This window comes from Bombina bombina, chromosome 3 (genome assembly GCF_027579735.1).
Source record: "Bombina bombina isolate aBomBom1 chromosome 3, aBomBom1.pri, whole genome shotgun sequence".
NCBI classification, from domain to species: domain Eukaryota; kingdom Metazoa; phylum Chordata; class Amphibia; order Anura; family Bombinatoridae; genus Bombina; species Bombina bombina.
In genome coordinates, this window is record NC_069501.1 from 1,126,438,767 (window position 1) to 1,126,461,886 (window position 23,120).

Below are 23,120 nucleotides of genomic sequence, written 5' to 3' on the forward strand. Positions count from 1 at the left end.
CCACTTGGGCCTTTAAGAATGAGGCCTCTGTTGAACAGATTTGCAAGGCTGCAACTTGGTCTTCGCTTCATACTTTTTCCAAATTTTACAAATTTGACACTTTTGCTTCTTCGGAGGCTATTTTTGGGAGAAAGGTTCTTCAGGCAGTGGTTCCTTCTGTATAATGAGCCTGCCTATCCCTCCCGTCATCCGTGTACTTTTGCTTTGGTATTGGTATCCCAGAAGTAATGATGACCCGTGGACTGATCACACATAACAGAAGAAAACATAATTTATGCTTACCTGATAAATTCCTTTCTTCTGTTGTGTGATCAGTCCACGGCCCGCCCTGTTTTAAGGCAGGTAAATATCTTTTAAATTATACTCCAGTCACCACTTCACCCTTGGTTACTCCTTTCTCGTTGATTCTTGGTCGAATGACTGGGACTGACGTAGAGGGGAGGAGCTATATGCAGCTCTGCTGGGTGAATCCTCTTGCATTTCCTGTTGGGGAGGAGTTATATCCCAGAAGTAATGATGACCCGTGGACTGATCACACAACAGAAGAAAGGAATTTATCAGGTAAGCATAAATTATGTTTTTTTTTTTTTTTTAATTAGCAGCTAGTGGTTCAGCTAATCGGAAATCAGCTACTCTCCCCAATGCTCACACTTTACTCAGCCTGGCGGGTCTTATTGTGTCAAGCTGAGTAAAGAATGCTACAGCTAAAGTATTTGGGCTAGAGGTTGCCTTCAGAGTGGCTGAACCTCTTGCTGCTCATTAAAATAAAAAATAAATGAAGAAATGCTTTTGCAAGTTGGCACCAGCTGGATATCCCATTTGGAGGTAACTTAACCCCTTAAGGACCAGCGACGTACCCTGTATGTCGCTGGCCTTTTTTTTGGGACTTGATTGTTTTAAAGCGCGGTCTTGCCACCAGCATTGAGACTGCTTTATTCCACAAAGCCTGCTGGAGGGAGGGCATTAATAGCGTGTTCTTGCTAGACTTGTGCTATTATGTCCTGAAAAAACCCTTAACGACCAGTGACATACAGGGTACATTGTGGTCATTAAGGGGTTAAAAAATAGCTCACATTTCAATATTATTTATTGAGTCATTACATATCCCTGCCTCTGAGGATTGTATTCCAGCAGACATTTATTTTATAACATTTATTGTCTCTTTAAAATAGGAAACGCTGGATTGTGTCATTGCTGCTCCTGACATACCTATGTACACTCTTCAATGAAGGATACCAAGAGAACAAAGTAAATTGAAGAGATTTTTAATATTGCATGCTCTATCTGATTAATACAAATTTATTTTTTTACTTTCCTGTTCCTTTTAAAAAGTATATTGCAAAGTTCTTTTTTCTCTTGTTAAGTGTATCCAGTCCACGGATCATCCCTTACTTGTGGGATATTCTCCTTCCCAACAGGAAGTTGCAAGAGGATCACCCACAGCAGAGCTGCTATATAGCTCCTCCCCTAACTGTCATACCCAGTCATTCTCTTGCAAGCCTCAACCAAGATGGAGGTCGTAAGAGGAGTGTGGTGTTTTATACTTAGTTTATTCTTCAATCAAAAGTTTGTTATTTTTAAATGGTGCCGGAGTGTACTGTTTATCTCAGGCAGTATTTAGAAGAAGAATCTGCCTGCGTTTTCTATGATCTTAGCAGATGTAACTAAGATCCATGGCTGTTCTCACATATTCTGAGGAGTGAGGTAACTTCAGAGAGGGAATGGCATGCAGGTTTTCCTGCAATAAGGTATGTGCAGTTAAAATATTTTTCTAGGGATGGAATTTGCTAGAAAATGCTGCTGATACCGAACTAATGTAAGTAAAGCCTTAAATGCAGTTATAGCGACTGGTATCAGGCTTATTAATAGAGATACATACTCTTATAAAAGTGTATTTTAAAACGTTTGCTGGCATGTTTAATCGTTTTTTATATATGTTTGGTGATAAAACTTATTGGGGCCTAGTTTTTTTCCACATGGCTGGTTTGATTTTTGCCTAGTAACAGTTTCCTTAGGCTTTCCACTGTTGCAATATGAGTGGGAAGGGCCTATTTTAGTGTTTATCTGTGCAGCTAAAAATACTGACAGAGACATTCAGCTTCTTCCTGCATGATCCAGGACATCTCTGGAGGGCTCAAAAGGCCTCAAAGTCGTTTTTGAGGGAGGTAAAAAGCCACAGTAGAGCTGTGGCAGTTGTGACTGTTTGAAAAAAACAAAAAACGTTTTTGTCTTTTATTATTCAGTTTTGGGTATTAAGGGGTTAATCATCCATTTGCAAGTGGGTGCAATGCTCTGCTAACTTGTTACATACACTGTAAAAATTTTGTTAGTGTAACTGCCTTTTTTCACTGTTATTTCAAATTTTGACAAAATTTGTGTTTCTTAAAGGTGCAGTAACGTTTTTTATATTGCTTGTAAACTTGTTTAAAGTGTTTTCCAAGCTTGCTAGTCTCATTGCTAGTCTGTTTAAACATGTCTGACACGGAGGAAACTACTTGTTCATTATGTTTGAAAGCCATGGTGGAGCCCCATAGGAGAATGTGTACTAAATGTATTGATTTCACCTTAAACAGTAAAGATCAGTCTTTAACTATAAAAGAAATATCACCAGAAGATTCTGACAAGGGGGAAGTTATGCCGACTAACTCTCCCCACGTGTCAGACCCTTCGCCTCCCGCTCAGGGGATGCACGCTAATATGGCGCCAATTACATCAGGGACGCCCATAGCGATTACCTTGCAGGACATGGCTGCAATCATGAATAATACCCTGTCAGAGGTATTATCCAGGTTGCCTGAATTAAGAGGCAAGTGCGATTGCTCTGGGGTTAGGAGAAATACAGAGCGCGCAGATGCTGTAAGGGCCATGTCTGATACTGCGTCACAATATGCAGATCATGAGGACGGAGAGCTTCAGTCTGTGGGTGACATCTCTGATTCGGGGAAACCTGATTCAGAGATTTCTAATTTTAAATTTAAGCTTGAGAACCTCCGTGTGTTGCTTGGGGAGGTATTAGCTGCTCTGAATGACTGTAACACAGTTGCAGTACCAGAGAAATTGTGTAGGCTGGATAAATACTATGCGGTACCGGTGTGTACTGATATTTTTCCTATACCTAAAAGGCTTACAGAAATTATTAGCAAGGAGTGGGATAGACCGGGGGTGCCTTTTTCCCCACCTCCTATATTTAGAAAAATGTTTCCAATAGACGCCACTACACGGGACTTATGGCAGACGGTCCCTAAGGTGGAGGGAGCAGTTTCTACTTTAGCAAAGCATACTACTATCCCGGTTGAGGACAGTTGTGCTTTTTCAGATCCAATGGATAAAAAATTGGAGGGTTACCTTAAGAAAATGTTTATTCAACAAGGTTTTATTTTACAGCCCCTTGCATGCATTGCGCCTGTCACTGCTGCGGCGGCATTCTGGTTTGAGGCCCTGGAAGAGGCCATCCATACAGCTCCGTTGACTGAAATTATTGACAAGCTTAGAACACTTAAGCTAGCTAACTCATTTGTTTCTGATGCCATTGTTCATTTGACTAAACTAACGGCTAAGAATTCCGGATTCGCCATCCAAGCGCGTAGGGCGCTATGGCTTAAATCCTGGTCAGCTGACGTGACTTCGAAGTCTCAATTACTCAACATTCCTTTCAAGGGGCAGACCTTATTCGGGCCTGGTTTGAAGGAAATTATTGCTGACATTACTGGAGGTAAGGGTCACACCCTTCCTCAGGACAGGGCCAAAGCAAAGGCCAAACAGTCTAATTTTCGTGCCTTTCGAAATTTCAAGGCAGGTGCAGCATCAACTTCCTCCGCTTCAAAACAAGAGGGAACTTTTGCTCAATCTAAGCAGGCCTGGAAACCTAACCAGTCCTGGAACAAAGGCAAGCAGGCCAGAAAGCCTGCTGCTGCCTCTAAGACAGCATGAAGGAACGGCCCCCTATCCGGCGACGGATCTAGTAGGGGGCAGACTTTCTCTCTTCGCCCAGGCTTCGGCAAGAGATGTTCAGGATCCCTGGGCGTTGGAGATCATATCTCAGGGATATCTTCTGGACTTCAAAGCTTCCCCTCCACAAGGGAGATTTCATCTTTCAAGGCTATCTGCAAATCAGATAAAGAAAGAGGCATTCCTACGCTGTGTGCAAGACCTCCTAGTTATGGGAGTGATCCATCCAGTTCCGTGGACGGAACAAGGACAGGGTTTTTATTCAAATCTGTGGTTCCCAAAAAAGAGGGAACCTTCAGACCAATTTTGGATCTAAAGATCTTAAACAAATTCCTCAGAGTTCCATCTTTAAAAATGGAAACTATTCGGACCATCCTACCCATGATCCAAGAAGGTCAGTACATGACCACAGTGGACTTAAAGGATGCCTACCTTCACATACCGATTCACAAAGATCATCATCGGTTTCTAAGGTTTGCCTTTCTAGACAGGCATTACCAATTTGTAGCTCTTCCCTTCGGGTTGGCTACAGCCCGAGAATCTTTACAAAGGTTCTGGGCTCACTTCTGGCGGTTCTAAGACCGCGAGGCATATCGGTGGCTCCGTATCTAGACGACATCCTGATACAGGCGTCAAGCTTTCAAGTTGCCAAGTCTCATACAGAGATAGTTCTGGCATTTCTGAGGTCGCATGGGTGGAAAGTGAACGAGGAAAAGAGTTCTCTATCCCCACTCACAAGAGTCTCCTTCTTAGGGACTCTTATAGATTCTGTAGAAATGAAAATTTACCTGACGGAGTCCAGGTTATCAAAACTTCTAAATGCTTGTCGTGTTCTTCACTCCATTCCGCGCCCTTCGGTAGCTCAGTGTATGGAGGTAATCGGCTTAATGGTAGCGGCAATGGACATAGTGCCATTTGCGTGCCTTCATCTCAGACCGCTGCAATTATGCATGCTGAGTCAGTGGAATGGGGATTACACAGATTTGTCCCCTCTACTAAATCTGGATCAAGAGACCAGAGATTCTCTTCTCTGGTGGTTGTTTCGGGTACACCTGTCCAAGGGTATGACCTTTCGCAGGCCAGATTGGACAATTGTAACAACAGATGCCAGCCTTCTAGGTTGGGGTGCAGTCTGGAATTCCCTGAAGGCACAGGGATCGTGGACTCAGGAGGAGAAGCTCCTTCCAATAAATATTCTGGAGTTAAGAGCGATATTCAATGCTCTTCTGGCTTGGCCTCAGTTAGCAACACTGAGGTTCATCAGATTTCAGTCGGACAACATCACGACTGTGGCTTACATCAGCCATCAAGGGGGAACCAGGAGTTCCCTAGCGATGTTAGAAGTCTCAAAAATAATTCGCTGGGCAGAGTACCACTCTTGCCACCTGTCAGCAATCCATATCCCAGGCGTGGAGAACTGGGAGGCGGATTTTCTAAGTCGTCAGACTTTCCATCCGGGGGAGTGGGAACTCCATCCGGAGGTGTTTGCTCAGTTGATTCATCGTTGGGGCAAACCAGAGTTGGATCTCATGGCGTCTCGCCAGAACGCCAAGCTTCCTTGTTACGGATCCAGTTCCAGGGACCCAGAAGCAACGCTGATAGATGCGCTAGCAGCGCCTTGGTTCTTCAACCTGGCTTATGTGTTTCCACCGTTTCCTCTGCTCCCTCGACTGATTGCCAAAATCAAACAGGAGAGAGCATCAGTGATTCTGATAGCACCTGCGTGGCCACGCAGGACTTGGTATGCAGACCTAGTGAACATGTCATCCTTTCCACCATGGACTCTGCCTCTAAGACAGGACCTTCTGATACAAGGTCCTTTCAATCATCCAAATCTAATTTCTCTGAGACTGACTGCATGGAGATTGAACGCTTGATTCTATCAAAGCGTGGCTTCTCCGAGTCAGTCATTGATACTTTAATACAGGCACGAAAGCCTGTTACCAGGAAAATCTACCACAAGATATGGAGTAAATATCTTTATTGGTGTGAATCCAAGACTTACTCATGGAGTAAAGTTAGGATTCCTAGAATATTGTCTTTTCTCCAAGAGGACTTGGACAAAGGATTATCAGGTAGTTCCTTAAAGGGACAGATTTCTGCTCTGTCTATTCTTTTGCACAAGCGTCTGGCAGAGGTTCCAGACGTCCAGGCATTTTGCCAGGCATTTTGCCAGGCTTTGGTTAGATTTAAGCCTGTGTTTAAACCTGTTGCTCCCCCGTGGAGCTTAAACTTGGTTCTTAAGGTTCTTCAAGGAGTTCCGTTTGAACCCCTTCATTCCATTGATATTAAACTTTTATCTTGGAAAGTTCTGTTTTTGATGGCTATTTCCTCGGCTCGGAGAGTCTCTGAGCTATCTGCCTTACAATGTGATTCTCCCTATCTGATTTTTCATGCAGATAAGGTAGTTCTGCGTACCAAACCTGGGTTTTTACCTAAGGTGGTTTCTAACAAGAATATCAATCAAGAGATTGTTGTTCCATCGTTGTGCCCTAATCCTTCTTCAAAGAAGGAACGTCTTTTACATAATCTTGACGTAGTCCGTGCCTTGAAGTTTTACTTACAAGCTACTAAGGATTTTCGTCAAACATCTTTCCTGTTTGTCGTTTACTCTGGACTGAGGAGAGGTCAAAAAGCTTCGGCAACCTCTCTTTCCTTTTGGCTTTGGAGCGTAATAAGCCTAGCCTATGAGACTGCTGGACAGCAGCCCCCTGAAAGGATTACAGCTCATTCTACTAGAGCTGTGGCTTCCACCTGGGCCTTCAAAAATGAGGCCTCTGTTGAACAGATTTACAAGGCTGCGACTTGGTCTTTGCTTCACACTTTTTCAAAATTTTACAAATTTGATACTTTTGCTTCTTCGGAGGCTGTGTTTGGGAGAAAGGTTCTTCAGGCAGTGGTTCCTTCCGCTTAATCCTGCCTTGTCCCTCCCATCATACGTGTATTTTAGCTTTGGTATTGGTATCCCACAAGTAATGGATTATCCGTGGACTGGATACACTTAACAAGAGAAAACATAATTTATGCTTACCTGATAAATTTATTTCTCTTGTAGTGTATCCAGTCCACGGCCCGCCCTGTCCTTTTAAGGCAGGTCTAAATTTTAATTAAACTACAGTCACCACTGCACCCTATGCTTTCTCTGTTTGTTTTCGGTCGAATGACTGGATATGACAGTTAGGGGAGGAGCTATATAGCAGCTCTGCTGTGGGTGATCCTCTTGCAACTTCCTGTTGGGAAGGAGAATATCCCACAAGTAATGGATGATCCGTGGACTGGATACACTACAAGAGAAATAAATTTATCAGGTAAGCATAAATTATGTTTTTTTTTGTAACCACACATATTTAACATTACATGTCCTTTTAAAGGGACAGTAAAATAAAAAAAAAAACATAAACCCAACCATCATCATTTAAAAACTACATATCAAACTTTCTTTTACCTGTTTAAAATATTGAGATGCGTGCGGAGCCTAGCAGCCCAGGATGATGATCGCACATTGAAACGGCTCTGAAGCCCTACTAGTCACCGTCAATAACAGAACGGTTCGTAGGCCAAAAATAGCACCAAATTTTATGGGCAAATACTCCCACATAAGGAGGCAATAAATCACTGGATCGAGCAGTTTATAGCAGCGAGGACAAAATCAGCGCAGAAGCAGAGCTACGTCACATGCGCTTCAGGCCGTAGTAAACGAGGCCCACATTAGACATCCGGCTCACAACTCCCTTTCAGATAAAAAAAAGTCTAAAGCACAGCCTAATGATAAGCATATCAGCACACTGAAGAGAGGCAAACAAGCCAGCACCTGTTCAACAACCACAACCATCATCGCTACAGAAACGCTGAAGCAGGCCTACAGATATACGCAAGCCAGTACCTGCAGTCTGGGGACTGCAGACAACTCCATTACAGAAATGCTGAAGCGGGCCTACAGATCTATGCATCTACTCTCTTGCCAGCAGGAAAAGGGGAAAAAGAAAAAGAGGTAACAGCCGCTGATCTCCCAATACCATATCCAAGACAGGTTATCTGTATAACCTTATAAAACTACCTCATAAAACACAAGAAATAATGGCCAGTGCTTAGGCCTAATCATCAGACCGAAGCAATCTCTAACCCTGTCATTAAGATCAGATTAAGTCTCCTACAAACACCAATATAACCACACTTGGGAAAGCTTAATAGAGAAGAGAGCATAAAGACTAATAATAATAATTACAGCAGGAACTCTTCACAGAGACCCATAAGCTGACCTGAAAACATTTACAGCATCAAACCCCTCATCCTTTATACACCTACTGAGCATATTCCTTGCCACATGGTTATGCCCAGCAAAAAGGGACCCAAGATGGATAAGCAGACTAAGCCCTTAACCATTTTATTACCAAGGAGGATCTGCGTTATATAAATATAAAAAATCAGAAACACAATACTGAAGAGGCCAAAATTTCACCTTGAATGACACATACTAACACCCGCTGAGGGACAACAGCACATAGAACGGCCGAATGACCAAGAAATCATAGCCTAATAACAGACACTAACACAATCCAAATATCAAAGGAGTGAATACACAGTCTTCGGAACACAAACTAGCAATGTATGCTAACGACATCCTCCTAACACTAACAGACGTTGAAACCTCATTGCCAGCCCTATTAGAAACAATGACTGAATACGGCAAACTCTCTAATTTTCACCTAAATTTGACGAAATCAGAACTTCTGAACATTTTTACTCCAACAGACATAATAAACAAAATACAATTTACTTGCCCCTTACGCATCCAACACAATTAATTGAAATACCTAGGGATTCAGCTAACCAAAGAACCACAAAACTTATTTGCAGCCAATTTCCTCTTATTACAAACTAACATAATAATAGATCTTTCGGAGGGGAAGAACAAACCCTTATCCTGGGTAGGTCAAGTGCATGTGATAAAGATGAATGTGCTTCTACGCATACTGTACTTTCTCAAGACTATGCCTATTCCATTCCCAGAGAATAACTTACTCAATTACAAGGAAATCTAGAACAATTTATCTGGAATGGTATTAAACCCAAAAAGACTTTATACCTTCCTAGAGAGAGAGGCGGATTGGGGGTCCAAAATATAACACAATATAGAACCATCTACATTATTACAGAGAATCATAGACTGGAGTTATAATTCACACAATAAACCATGGGTCCACCTAGACAGCAAAATTCTCCAAATAGACAATGTAGGCTTGTTGGCATGGTTACAACCCTCACAGAACCGCTAATACTCAAAAAATATCCTCTCCTTACAGAACTTTTTACACAATGGGACAAATTAATAGGCACCAGTACACACATAACCTCAAAACCATCACCCTTAACACCAATAGTTAATAAGGGGTCCCTAGGAGTAGCTTCGACTCTCCTTGTTTCTTTTAATTAGCTTACCAGGACATGTAAAATCAATCTCTGTTATCCATTACTTATGTTAGTTTCAGCCTAGCAGCTATATAAAATATAAGAGTAATCCTAAATCAGCCCTTGAATTGTAAGGGCTTAGTTTACCTTTTATAATACTTTGCTGGCTAACTATGTCAGTATTTTACCTTAATACACATGCAACTATTGCCTCCTGGTTTAAGTGTTTTTAACTTAGCCTAAGCTTATGTATGAATGATTATTCCTAGTTACTTCAATAAAGATTAATAGTATGAATGGTATGGAATAATATCCTTTGTAACCTATATCAGTTCTGCAGAGTTTAAAAATAATTATTTTCTAGGAGCCTAACTCCTTTTACTAAGTTGTATACTTGTTTACAATTAGGTTTCTAGTTGTTACCAATAGTTAATAACTCAGAACTCCTATTCTTGCCACGAAAAGCACCCCACACACTTAGACACCCACAATTAAAAGATTACACTTTTAAAAGAATCATCTCAGAAGGCAAACTCATATCACAAAGGGAACTAGCAGACAGAGAAGGACTAGCTTTACCATCTTGATTCACGCACAAGCAACTCTTGCACTACATAAACTCCCACAAACAGAAACGACATATAGTATGTAACCTAACTACATTTGAAAACCTATGTACACTACACCAACCACCGCAACATAGCATCTCTTCATTATATAAATTACTACCAGAATCGGCGATAACTTCCATCCTATAGCTATAAATGGAACAAAGAACTGGGTATAGAGGTCACACAAAAAGAATGGTCTCTTTCACCATAAAAAAGCCTCCGTGTCTGTGAAAATCACAGAAATAAACTATAAATAAATTTCTATCGTGTTGATATTTGAAAAATTCACAAACATTTCATTGGGATTTGGTGACAAAAAGCAGACCTCTTACATATCTGGTGGCATTGTGATAGGTTGGGAACCTTCTGGCAAGATATCATAATTTACATAAACAAAACACTATCCACACAAATCCCAACAAACCCGAGCATACTACTGCTCCATAAACTACCAAATCTCAAAGATGAAATCAAGCACTCTTTACTCTACATTATGCTCAACAGCGCAAAAATACTTATTCCACGGAAGTGGAAGTCCCCAGAGGTGCCTACCACTAATAGAAACCTTGCTCTCTCTAGAAAGATATCACTATCTAAAATCAGGAAGAATAGAAATTCACGAATACATGAATAAGATATGGAAAGCCACAAAAGATGAATAATAAATCAGATCTCTCCCCCTTCCTGTATCCCTACTCCCTTAATAACCTCCCCAACACAATTGCATAACAACCCCAATACAACCATAACTCTGGATCGCAGCGTTATTTGTTGTTATGTTTTACTTATTAATGGACACTTGAATGTAAAGATATCAAGCTCCCAGACGCGTCTCTGAGTGAGGAACGGTCTGCCTACACCAACTGAAACCCTTAATAGATAAGCTCCTACATCAGTGATCAAGTCTTTATTATAAGACTTAGTGGATAACAAAACATACATGGCTCCAAAGAATAAGACTACTGAAAATGGACTCAAACAACATAATATCCATTTTTAATATCCTTTTCACAATGATTTGTTTTTTGTCACACATTTTTGTCAGTTTTTCAAAGGATTTATTGATTTTTCAAATTCCACACCTTGAACCTGTTCAGAACACATTTTTGCATGTTTTCACGTGTAAAAACCATACTCCTAGATTACGAGTTGTGCGTTAGGCTAAAAAAGCAGCGTTAAGAGGTCCTAATGTTGCTTTTTTACGCCCGCTGGTATTACGAGTCTTGAAGGTTTAGGGGCACCGCACACTTCTTTGGCCTTACCGCAAAACGACTTACGTAAACTTCGTAAAGTCTTTTTTCTATGGGACTTCCATAGCGCCGGTATTACGAGTCTGTCCTGGGAGGCCAAAAAGTGAGCGGTACACCCTACCTCGTCAAGAGTCCTAACGCATTTAAAAGTCAGTAGTTATGAGTTTTATGGTACAACGCCGTGACATAAAACTCATAACTAAAGTGCTAAAAAAATACACTAACACCCATAAACTACCTATTAACCCCTAAACCGAGGCCCTCCCGCATCGCAAACACTATAATAAAAATTTTAACCCCTAATCTGCCGCTCCGGACACCGCCGCCACCTACATTATATGTATTAACCCCTAATCTGCTGCCCCCAACATCGCTGACACCTACATACTATTTATTAACCCCTAATCTGCCGCCCCCAATGTCGCCGCGACCTACCTACATTTATTAACCCCTACTCTGCCGCCGCCACTATATTAAAGTTATTAACCCCTAAACCTAAGTCTACCCTAATCCTAGCACCCCCTAACTTAAATATAATTCCAATAAATCTAAATAAAATTACTATCATTAACTAAATTATTCCTATTTAAAACTAAATACTTACCTATAAAATAAGCCCTAAGCTAGCTACAATATAACTAATAGTTACATTGTAGCTAGCTTAGGGTTTATTTTTATTTTACAGGCAAGTTTGTATTTATGTACAAAAAAAACCAAACACTAAATTACAGAAAATAATAAACAAATTACAGATATTTAAACTAATTACACCTAATCTAATAGCCCTATTAAAATCACCCCCACCCCCCAATAAAAAAAACCCTAGCCTAAACTAAACTACCAATAGCCCTTAAAAGGGCCTTTTGCAGGGCATTGCCCCAAAGTAATCAGCTCTTTTACCTGAAAAAAAAATACAAACAACACCCCAAACAGTAAAACCCATCACCCACACAACCAACCCCCCAAATAAAATACTATCTAAAAAAACCTAAGCTCCCCATTGCCCTGAAAAGGGCATTTGGATGGGCATTGCCCTTAAAAGGGAAGTTAGCTCTATTGCAGCCCAAAGTCCCTAACCTAAAAATAAAACCCACCCAATACACCCTTAAAAAAACCTAACACTAACCCCCTGAAGATCAACTTACCGAGAGAAGTCTTCATCCAAGCCGGGCCAAAGTCCTCAACAAAGCCGGGAGAAGTCTTCATCCAAGACGGGCGAAGTGGTCCTCCAGACGGGCAGAAGTCTTCATCCAGGCGGCATCTTTCTATCTTCATCCGACGCGGAGCGGGTCCATCTTCAAGACATCCGACGCGGAGCATCCTCTTCATCCGGAGTCTTCTTACTGAATGAAGGTACCTTTAAATAGAATTCTATCAGCCAATCGGAATTAAGGTAGAACAAATCCTATTGGCTGATGCAATCAGCCAATAGGATTGAAGTTCAATCCTATTGGCTGATCCAATCAGCCAATAGGATTGAGCTCACATTCTATTGGCTGTTCCAATCAGCCAATAGAATGCAAGCTCAATCCTATTGGTTGATTGCATCAGCCAATAGGATTTTCTTCTACCTTAATTCCCATTGGCTGATAGAATTGGCTATCTTAGGGTTTATTTTATAGGTAAGTATTTAGTTTTAAATAGGAATTATTTAGTTAATGATAATAATATATATTTAGATTTATTGTAATTATATTTAAGTTAGGGGGTGTTAGGGTTAGGATTAGACTTAGGTTTAGGGGTTAATAACTTTAATATAGAGGCAGCGACGTTGGGGGCTGCAGATTAGGGGTTAATAAACGTAGGTAGGTTGCGGCAACATTGGGGGCGGCAGATTAGGGGTTAATAAATAGTAGGTAGGTTGCAGCGATGTTGGGGCAGCAGATTAGGGGTTAATACATATAATGTAGGTGGCGGCGGTGTCCGGAGCGGCAGATTAGGGGTTAAATTTTTTAGGGGTAAAATTAGGGGTTAATAATTATAATGTAGGTGTCGGCGATGTCAGGGGCGGCATATTAGGGGTTAATAAGTGTAAGATTAGGGGTGTTTAGACTTGGGGTTCATGTTAGGTGTAGACATAAATTTTATTTCCCCATAGGAATCAATGGGGCTGCGTCAAGGAGTTTTACGCTGCTTTTTTGCAGGTGTTAGACTTTTTTTCAGCCGGCTCTCTCCGTTGATTCATATGGGGAAATCGTGCACGAGCACGTACGATCAGCTCACCGCTGACTTAAGCAGCGCTGGTATTGGAGTGCGGTATAGAGCAAAATTTTGCTCAACGCTCACTTATTGTCTTTTAACGACGGGTTTCTGAAAACTCGTAATACCAGCGCTGCAGGTAAGTGAGCGGTGAGGGAAAACTGCTCGTTAGCACCGCACAGCCTCTAACGCAAAACTCGTAATCTAGGCCATATTGTTTTAATTTTACATGAGCTGCCTCCTAGACTTTGAACAAATTTGTCGAGCCCTGTCTTAATGTTTTAATTTGTAATTGCAATGAGGTGTTTTGAAGTTTAAATATGTTCATTATAAAATTAATTAAATTAATAAGTAATTAATTGTGCATATCACAAATTGAAATTATTGGTTGGGTGGAGAAACGTGTTGTCATCAATATTGGATAAATTATCTCTTAAAGTTTAGTTTTGGGCTGTGTTTCTTTTAGGTTTTCTATCAAGGCAAGTGTTTATATAACAGCATACAGTCTTAAATAAATGTCAAACTAAATAAAAACAAGATATTTAATATTTATGATTTATTTGTAGGTTAAAAGGCCAGTACTTCAAAAAATTACATGCTGTAATCCGTTATTTTAAGTAGAAGTTCCGCTTGGGACCTGCAGAGCATTGCTGGTCCCAAGTGGAGCCCGCCACTTATCCCGGGTCCTAACCGGTTTAACATACAGTACTACAGGGTATATAGTCTTAAAAATACATGCTCTAACACAGTGATTTGCAACCTTTTTTTTGCCGTGGCACACTTTGTTACATTAAAAAAATCCTGTGGCACACCACCATCCCAAAATTTTACAAAATCACACATTGTAGACTAATACAGGATATATATACAGTGTGTATATATATATATATATATATATACACACACTGTACTGTGCTGTCATGCCATGCCTCCTATAAACTATATATGACATTGACATTCATTCACAAACAATCATAATCATTGTCTGTGAATGAATGTCAATGTCATGGTTGTAAATGATGCCTGATGAGACTGTCACATACCTCCCAATATTTCAAAATTTGAAAGAGGGACACCCCCGCACTGTTGTCAGTCTGCCGCGGCACACCTGAGGATCTCTCACGGCACACTAGTGTGCCACGGCACACTGGTTGAAAAACACTGATCTAACAGATAAAAGCATGTCATGTTTAAACTATAATGGCCCTTTAAATCTCTCTTTTTGGAATTACCCAAATGCCCTATGATATATTCCTAATACACTCTGCATTTGGACGTTGCTAGGCAACACAGTTCCCAAAATGCAGAAAAAAGAGGGACCTATTATACTGTGTGCATTTATTTCCTCTTTCTACCTTTATATTCATAAGATTCAGAACGCCTTTTCTTTATACTTTTGACATCATTAGCTATGAAATCAAATTTCAAGGCAATGATTAAGCAAATTGCAGTCCTAGGCAACACTGAGACATTTGCAAAACATACTGACCCCTAGACAGTGAATGTGAATACAAAGCACACGATACAGCTGCTTTGCTATTTTTTTATCTGGTTTAAAAGCACGTCACAAAGCAGTATACAACTCAGATTACCATAAATATGACCATACATAAATACATTTAAAGTATGTTTATTCTTAAATACATGCACTTATAGAAAAGAAAAACTTGTTAAAATGCATGCAAGTCCTCTTGCTGAGATGAATTTATACTTTTTCTATTATACGAAAATGTAAGCTGATTTTTACATTGCTTCATTTTGAATGACACAAAAGGATTAGCAAAGCACAAAGTCCGGGTCCAAAGTCCATGTAATACTGTACATAGAGAAAGTCCTGGTGCAACACATGATAGGCCCCCCTTCACTGGATCCCAGGGTAAATATCAAATAAGACACACAGGTGGCACTCAGAATAGGTAACAGTACCTATTTATTACAGTGAGCAACGTTTCGGAGATCCTGCCCCTTTAACAAGCTCAACATATGTGTATAACAACATTTAATAGCAGTACATGAAACAGAGGTGACCAATCACATGTCAAGGGGAGGGGTTTGCCAATAATGAGGACAGACATGCCATCATCCCAACATTATCACAAAGCATTCTAAAATACTATAAGTAAGAGTTCCTGTTACTTTGAAGAACCCTTGGAATTAAGAAGAAAATCATATTTAAATAAATGGAAGCAGGTCAAATCCCCTGTTAAGTCCCTTGGGATATATAGTGTCTAGTCTCCAAATCCACCTAGCTTCCCTATGTAAAAGGTATGTGCATCTGGGGGCATGGTCAATGACCATGAACCTAAGTTGCCTAGTTTGGTGGCCTTTTTCCATGAAATGTGCAGGAACTGGGAGGTGTACAGTTTTGTCATTTCTAATAGTTGACTTGTATTGTCATATACGGTCCTTTACCTTCTGGGTCATCTCCCCTACATACAATAGCCCACACAGGCATTTTAGCACATAGACCACATTGGTTGAATTGCATGTATAATATCCCTTAAGAAGGATCTTTTTTGCCAGTATATGGGTGTAAAATGATTCCCCCCTTAATTGCACTGCAACATTGGGCACAGCCCAAACAAGTAAAGTGCCATTCTTAAGTGTGCAAAAAAACTTCTATCTGGGTGCTTTCTCAGAGCCTTGGCAGGGCATAGCGTGCACTAACCTGCCTATAGTGTTACCCCTGCTGCTCTAGGGATGGTTTGGAATTCTTCAACCTCAGGGCATGCTTCATTAAGTAAAGGGCAATTTTTCTTAATTAACTTAAAAACATTCTGACTCAAAACATTATATGAGCTTACAAAATTCATTCTCTTGGGTGAAGGAGTTGTATATCTCTTAGGGGGGTCTTTCAGGGATTTCTCAATATTGTGTAACTCCTGACTATCTGTCAGGGTTTTTCCCTGTCGTGTTTGCCATGTGCTGCTGGCAGCCATTTTACTCACCTTTCTTCCTGACTATGGTGCATTGTGGGGGATGCTGCTCACTTCCTGCACTTCCTTTTATGGCCAGACTGGTGTGCATCATCCATGTGAGACAGGATGCAGTCTCATAATTGTGATGTCATCACTTATTATTTAAATGGCCTCTGTTCAGTATGCTTTGCCTTTGCGTTGTCTCAGACCTGTTTGTGAGAGTTCCTGTGTATTACCTGGCTGCCTGACGTCCTTCCTGGTTCCTGATCCCTGGCTTGTTCCTGACTCTGCTGTTTTCCTTGTTCCTGATTCCGGCTTGTCTGACTATTCGCTTTGGCTCCTGACTCGGCTCGTCTGACTACCAGCTCTGGTTTTGACTCTTGGCTTGTTATTTGACTTGTGGACGTTTTATTATTTTTTGCTATTAATAAAGGTGTGATTATTTTTGCACTTCTCGTCTCAGTCTGATTCCTGGCACTCTGACATTACGCAAAGGCCATGAATCCTGATGGTGCTAATAATCCACCTTTACCTGCCATCATTTCCAGGATGGATGAACAGGATCACTGCTTGGATCAATTTGCACTAGCCCTGCAAACCCTGCTGACTCTCACTGCACATTTGGACCAAAGTGTTCCGCAAGTTATGGCTGCTCCTGTTTCAGCTGCTGCACCTATGCCTACCAGGAGCATGTCTGGTTCTGCACTTCTACCTCAGCGATATGGAGGCGATCCTATTTAGTGCAGAGGGTTTTTGAACCAGGCGGGCATTTACTTTGAGATGTTACCTCAGGCGTTTCCCTCTGACAAAGCTAAGGTGGGATTTCTCATCTCGTTACTCTCTGACAAAGCTCTTGCCTGGGCTAATCCCTTGTGGGAGACTAATAAACCTGTGATTTCAAATTACCCTGAATTTGTGGCCTCCTTTCGAAGGGTATTTGATGTTGCGGCTCGCTCCTCCTCTGCTGCTAAACGACTCATGTCCATTCAGCAAGGTACAAGATCTGTTGCTCAGTATGCTATTGAGTTCCGTACGTTTGCCGCAGAGGTAGGTTGGAACAATGATGTCCTTGTGCCCGATTCATTCATGTCTCAGGGTATTCCGGCTTTGGAGGAGCATCTCCGGCAACTCCGTTCCACGTGGGTGCAGATTCAGGATTGCCTTCATCGTTCTATGCAGTGCCAAAAGTTCCAGGCTGATCGTAGGCGTCTGCCCGCACCTTCCTACCAGGTTGGTGAGAGAGTTTGGCTGTCCTCCCGCAACTTGAACCTTCTTGTGCCTTCCAATAAATTGGCTCCCCGTTACGTTGGTCCTTTTCGAATACTCCGACGGGTTAATCCTGTGGCCTACGCTCTTGACCTTCCTCCTGCTATGCGCATGTCCAATGTTTTTCATGTCTCCCTCTTGAAACCATTGGTTTGTAATCGGTTTACCACTGTGTTGCCTCGTCCCCATCCTATCTTTGTTGACAACCATGAGGAGTATGAGGTCAGCAGCATTATTGACTCTCGTATGTCCAGGGGCCGTGTACAGTATTTGGTTCACTGGAGGGGCTACGGTCCGGAGGAGAGTTCTTGGGTTCCCTCCTCTGATGTTCATGCTCCCACCCTCCTCCGTGCCTTCAATGCCCGTTTCCCCAATAAGCCTTTTGTCCTCCCGCGGGGGAGGGGTCGTTGAGGGGAGGGTACTGTCAGGGTTTTTCCCTGTTGTGTTTGCCATGTGCTGCGGGCAGCCATTTTACTCTCCTCTCTTCCTGACTATGGTGCATTGTGGGGGATGCTGCTAATTTCCTGCACTTCCTTTTATGGCCATACTGATGTGCATCATCCATGTGAGACAGGATGCAGTCTCAGAATTGTGATGTCATCACTTATTATTTAACGGGCCTCTGTTCAGTATGCTTTGCCTTTGCGTTGTCTCAGACCTGTTTGTGAGAGTTCCTGTGTATTACCTGGCTGCCTGACGTCCTTCCTGGTTCCTGATCCCTGGCTAGTTCCTTACTCTGCTGTTTTCCTTGTTCCTGATTCCGGTTCGTCTGACTATTCGCTTTGGCTCCTGACTCGGCTCGTCTGACTACCAGCTCTGGTTTTGATTCCTGGCTTGTTATTTGACTTGTGAACTTTTTATTATTTTTTTCTATTAATAAAGGTGTGATTATTTTTGCACTTCTCGTCTCAGTCTGATTCCTGGCACCCTGACACTATCATAACCTTGTTGTTTAAATTTTCTCCTCATCTCAGCCGACCTGATTTGCTTACCTATGGGATCTGAGACAATCCTATCTACCCTGGGAGGAAAACTCTTGCGATGTAGTAAGGTATTTCGATATGTGGGTTTTACGAACAGGTCAGTGGTTAAAGAGCCATTATGCTTTGAAACCATTGTGTCAAGAAACTCTACCCTTTGGTAATCATCTTTACAGCTAAATTTTAAGAAAGGGATCACATTCTCAATCGGCCAAAGGGGTGCGTTAGCTACGCATGCTTTTTTCCCCCTGCACCTTTTAAACAACGCTGGTATTGAGAGTTCTCAGAAGGGCTGCGTTAGGCTCCAAAAAGGGAGCGTACAGGCATATTTACCGCCACTGCAACTCTCAATACCAGCGGTGCTTACGGATGCAGGCAGCTTCAGAAACGTGCTCGTGCACGATTCCCCCATAGGAAACAATGGGGCAGTTTGAGCTGAGAAAAAACCTAACACCTGCAAAAAAGCAGCGTTCAGCTCCTAACGCAGCCCCATTGTTTCCTATGGGGAAACACTTTCTAAGTCAACACCTAACACCCTAACATGTACCCCGAGTCTAAACACCCCTAGCCTTACACTTATTAACCCCTAATCTACGGCCCCCGCTATCGCTGACCCCTGCATATTATTTTTAACCCCTAATCTGCCGCTCGTACACCGCCGCAACCTACGTTATCCCTATGTACCCCTAATCTGCTGCCCCTAACACCGCCGACCCCTATATTATATGTATTAACCCCTAATCTGCCGCCCCCAACGTCGCCGCCACCTATCTACAATTATTAACCCCTAATCTGCCGACCGGACCTCACCGCTACTCTAATAAATGTATTAACCCCTAAAGCTAAGTCTAACCCTAACACCCCCCTAAGTTAAATATAATTTTATTCTAACGAAATAAAATAATTCTTATTAAATAAATTAATCCTATTTAAAGCTAAATACTTACCTGTAAAATAAACCCTAATATAGCTACAATATAAATAACAATTATATTGTAGCTATTTTAGGATTAATATTTATTTTATAGGCAACTTTGTATTTATTTTAGTTAGTTACAATAGCTATTAAATAGTTAAGAACTATTTAATAGTTACCTAGTTAAAATAATTACAAAATTACCTGTAAAATAAATCCTAACCTAAGTTACAATTAAACCTAACACTACACTATCAATAAATTAATTAAATAAACTATCTACAATTATCTACAATTAAATCAACTAAACTAAATTACAAAAACAAACAAACACTAAATTACAAAAAAAAAACCCACTAAATTACAAAAAATAAAAAAGATTACAAGAATTTTAAACTAATTACACCTACTCTAAGCCCCCCAAAAAAATAACAAAGCCCCCCAAAATAAAAAAAATGCCCTACCCTATTCTAAAATAAAAATTTAACAGCTCTTTTACCTTACCAGCCCTTAAAAGGGCCTTTTGCGGGGCATGCCCCAAAGAAAACAGCTCTTTTGCATTTAAATAAACATACAATACCCCCCCAACATTACAACCCACCACCCACATACCCCTAATCTAACCCAAACCCCCAAACCTAACACTAAGCCCCTGAAGATCTTCCTACCTTGTCTTCACCACGCTGGGTATCACGATCCGTCCAGAAGAGGGTCCGAAGTCTTCCTCCTATCCGGCAAGAAGAGGTCCAGAAGAGGCTCCGAAGTCTTCATCCTATCCGGCAAGAAGAGGAGATCCGGACCGGCAAACATCTTCATCCAAGCGGCATCTTCTATCTTCTTCCATCCGGCGCGGAGCTGGACCATCTTGAAGCAGCCGACGCGGATCCATCCTCTTCTTCCGACTTCCTAAGTCTGAATGAAGGTTCCTTTAAATGACGTCATCCAAGATGGCGTCCCTCGAATTCCGATTGGCTGATAGGATTCTATCAGCCAATCAGAATTAAGGTAGGAAAAATCTGATTGAATCAGCCAATCAGATTCAAGTTCGGATTGGCTGTTCCGATTGGATCAGCCAATAGAATGCGAGGTCAATTCTATTGGCTGATCCAATCAGCCAATCGGATTGAACTTCAATCCGATTGGCTGATTACATCAGCCAATCGGATTTTTCCTACCTTAACTCCGATTGGCCGATAGAATCATATCAGCCAATCGGAATTCGAGGGACGCCATCTTGGATGACATCATTTAAAGGACCAGTCATTCGTCGGGTAGTCGTCGGTAGAGCTGGATGTTCCGCGCCGGAGGTCTTCAAGATGGAGCCTCTCATCGCCGGAAGGATGAAGATAGAAGATGCCGCTAGGATGAAGACTTCTGCTGGATGGAGGACCACTTGTGCCCGCATCGGATGAAGAGTTCGGCCCGGTTGGGTGAAGACGGCTCAAGGTAGGGTGATCTTCAATGGGGTAGTGTTAGTTTTTTTTTAAGGGGGGATCGGGTGGGTTTTAGAGTAGGGGTGTGTGGGTGGTGGGTTGTAATGTTGGGGGGGGTCTTGTGTTTTTTTTTTACAGGTAAAAGAGCTGATTACTTTGGGGCAATGCCCCGCAAAAAGTCCTTTTAAGGGCTGGTAAAAGAGCTATTTTATTAGGGGGCTTAGATTAGGTGTAATTAGATTAAAATTCTTGTAATTTTTTTTATTTTTTGTAATTTAGTGGGTTTTTTTGTACTATAGTTTAGTTTATTTAATTGTATTTTAGTTTAGATAATTGTAGGTAATTTATTTAATTAATTTATTGATAGTGTAGTGTTAGGTGTATTTGTAACTTAGGTTAGGATTTATTTTACAGGTAATTTTGTAATTATTTTAACTAGGTAGCTATTAAATGCTTATTAACTATTTAATAGCTATTGTACCTAGTTAAAATAAATACAAAGTTGCCTGTAAAATAAATATAAATCCTAAAATAGCTACAATGTAACTATTAGTTATATTGTAGCTATATTAGGGTTTATTTTATAGGTAAGTATTTAGTCTTAAATAGGATTAATTTATTTAATTATAGTAAATTTATTTCGATTTATTTAAATTATATTTAATTTAGGGGGATGTTAGGGTTAGACTTAGGTTTAGGGGTTAATAACTTTATTATAGTAGCGGCGACGTTGGGGGCGGCAGATTAGGGGTTAATAAAATTTATTATAGTGTTTGCGAGGCGGGAGTACAGCGGTTTAGGGGGTTAATACATTTATTGTAGTGGCGGCGATGTCCGGTCGGCAGATTAGGGGTTAATAAGTGTAGGTAGGTGGCGGCGATGTTGGGGGGGCAGATTAGGGGTTAATAAATATAATATAGTGGTGTCCGGAGCGGCAGATTAGGGGTTAATAATATAAAGCCGGTGTAGGCGATGTCGGGGCGGCAGATTAGGGGTTAATAAGTGTAAGGTTAGGGGTGTTTAGACTCGGGGTTCATGTTAGGGTGTTAGGTGTAGACTTAGAAAGTGTTTCCCCATAGGAAACAATGGGGCTGCGTTAGGAGCTGAACGCTGCTTTTTTTGCAGCCAGCTCAGCCCCATTGTATCCTATGGGGATATCGTGCATGAGCACGTTTTTCCAGCTTACCGCTACCGTAAGCAACGCTGGTATTGAGGGTTGAAGTGGCGCTAAATTTGGCTCAACGCTCACTTTTCTGAGGCTAACGCAGCCATTCAGAAAACTCAATACCAGCATTGGCTTAAGGAAGCGCTGTAAAAAAAAAAAGGAGCGTTAGAGCCGCAGGTTTTTACCGACAAAACTCTAAATCTATCCCTATGTAGGGTTGCCACCCATCCCTTAAAATACAGAACACTTATAAGTTACACATGCTGCAGGGTGTGCAGGGAGGAATATGAATAGTGCTGTCCAAAAACACAATACATGTTCCTCTTTGCAGCATGTGTAACTCATAAGTGTCCAGGTAAACATGGCTGAGGTGGCAACCCTATCTCTATGTAAAAGGTCCTTGGCCCTATCTCCCCCACTTGTGTGTCTGGGGGCATGGTCAGTGACCATGAACCTAAATTGGCTAGCTTGGTGGCCTTTTTCTATGACCCAGTGAAGGGGGCCTAACCGTTGTTGCACCAGGACTTTATGTATTACATGGACTTTGGAATTGTGTTGTGCTGATTCTTTTGTGTCTTTATATATGAACTGTGCTCTTCCATGGAAGAATGAAATCTCCCCTCCAACCCACCTTTTTCTTGGACAATACAGAGTTTTACACAAAATAACAGAAAATGCTGAATAAAAACTCAATGGATTTAATTATACTTAAAGGGACAGTAAAAAAAATATTTTATGATTTAAATAGGGCATGTAATTTCCAGTTTACTTTTATTACCAATTTTGCTTTGTTGTATTGGTATTCTTAGTTGAAAGCTAAATCTAGGAGGTCCATGTGTTAATTTCTTAGACCTTGAAGACTGCCTCTAATCTGAAAGCATTTTGACAGTTTTTCATCACTAGAGGGCGTTAGTTCATGTGTTTCATATAGATAGCATTGAGCTCAGGCACGTGAAGCTCCTAGGAGTCAGCACTGATTGGCTAAAAATGCAAGTCTGTCAAAAGAACTGAAATAAGGGAGCAGT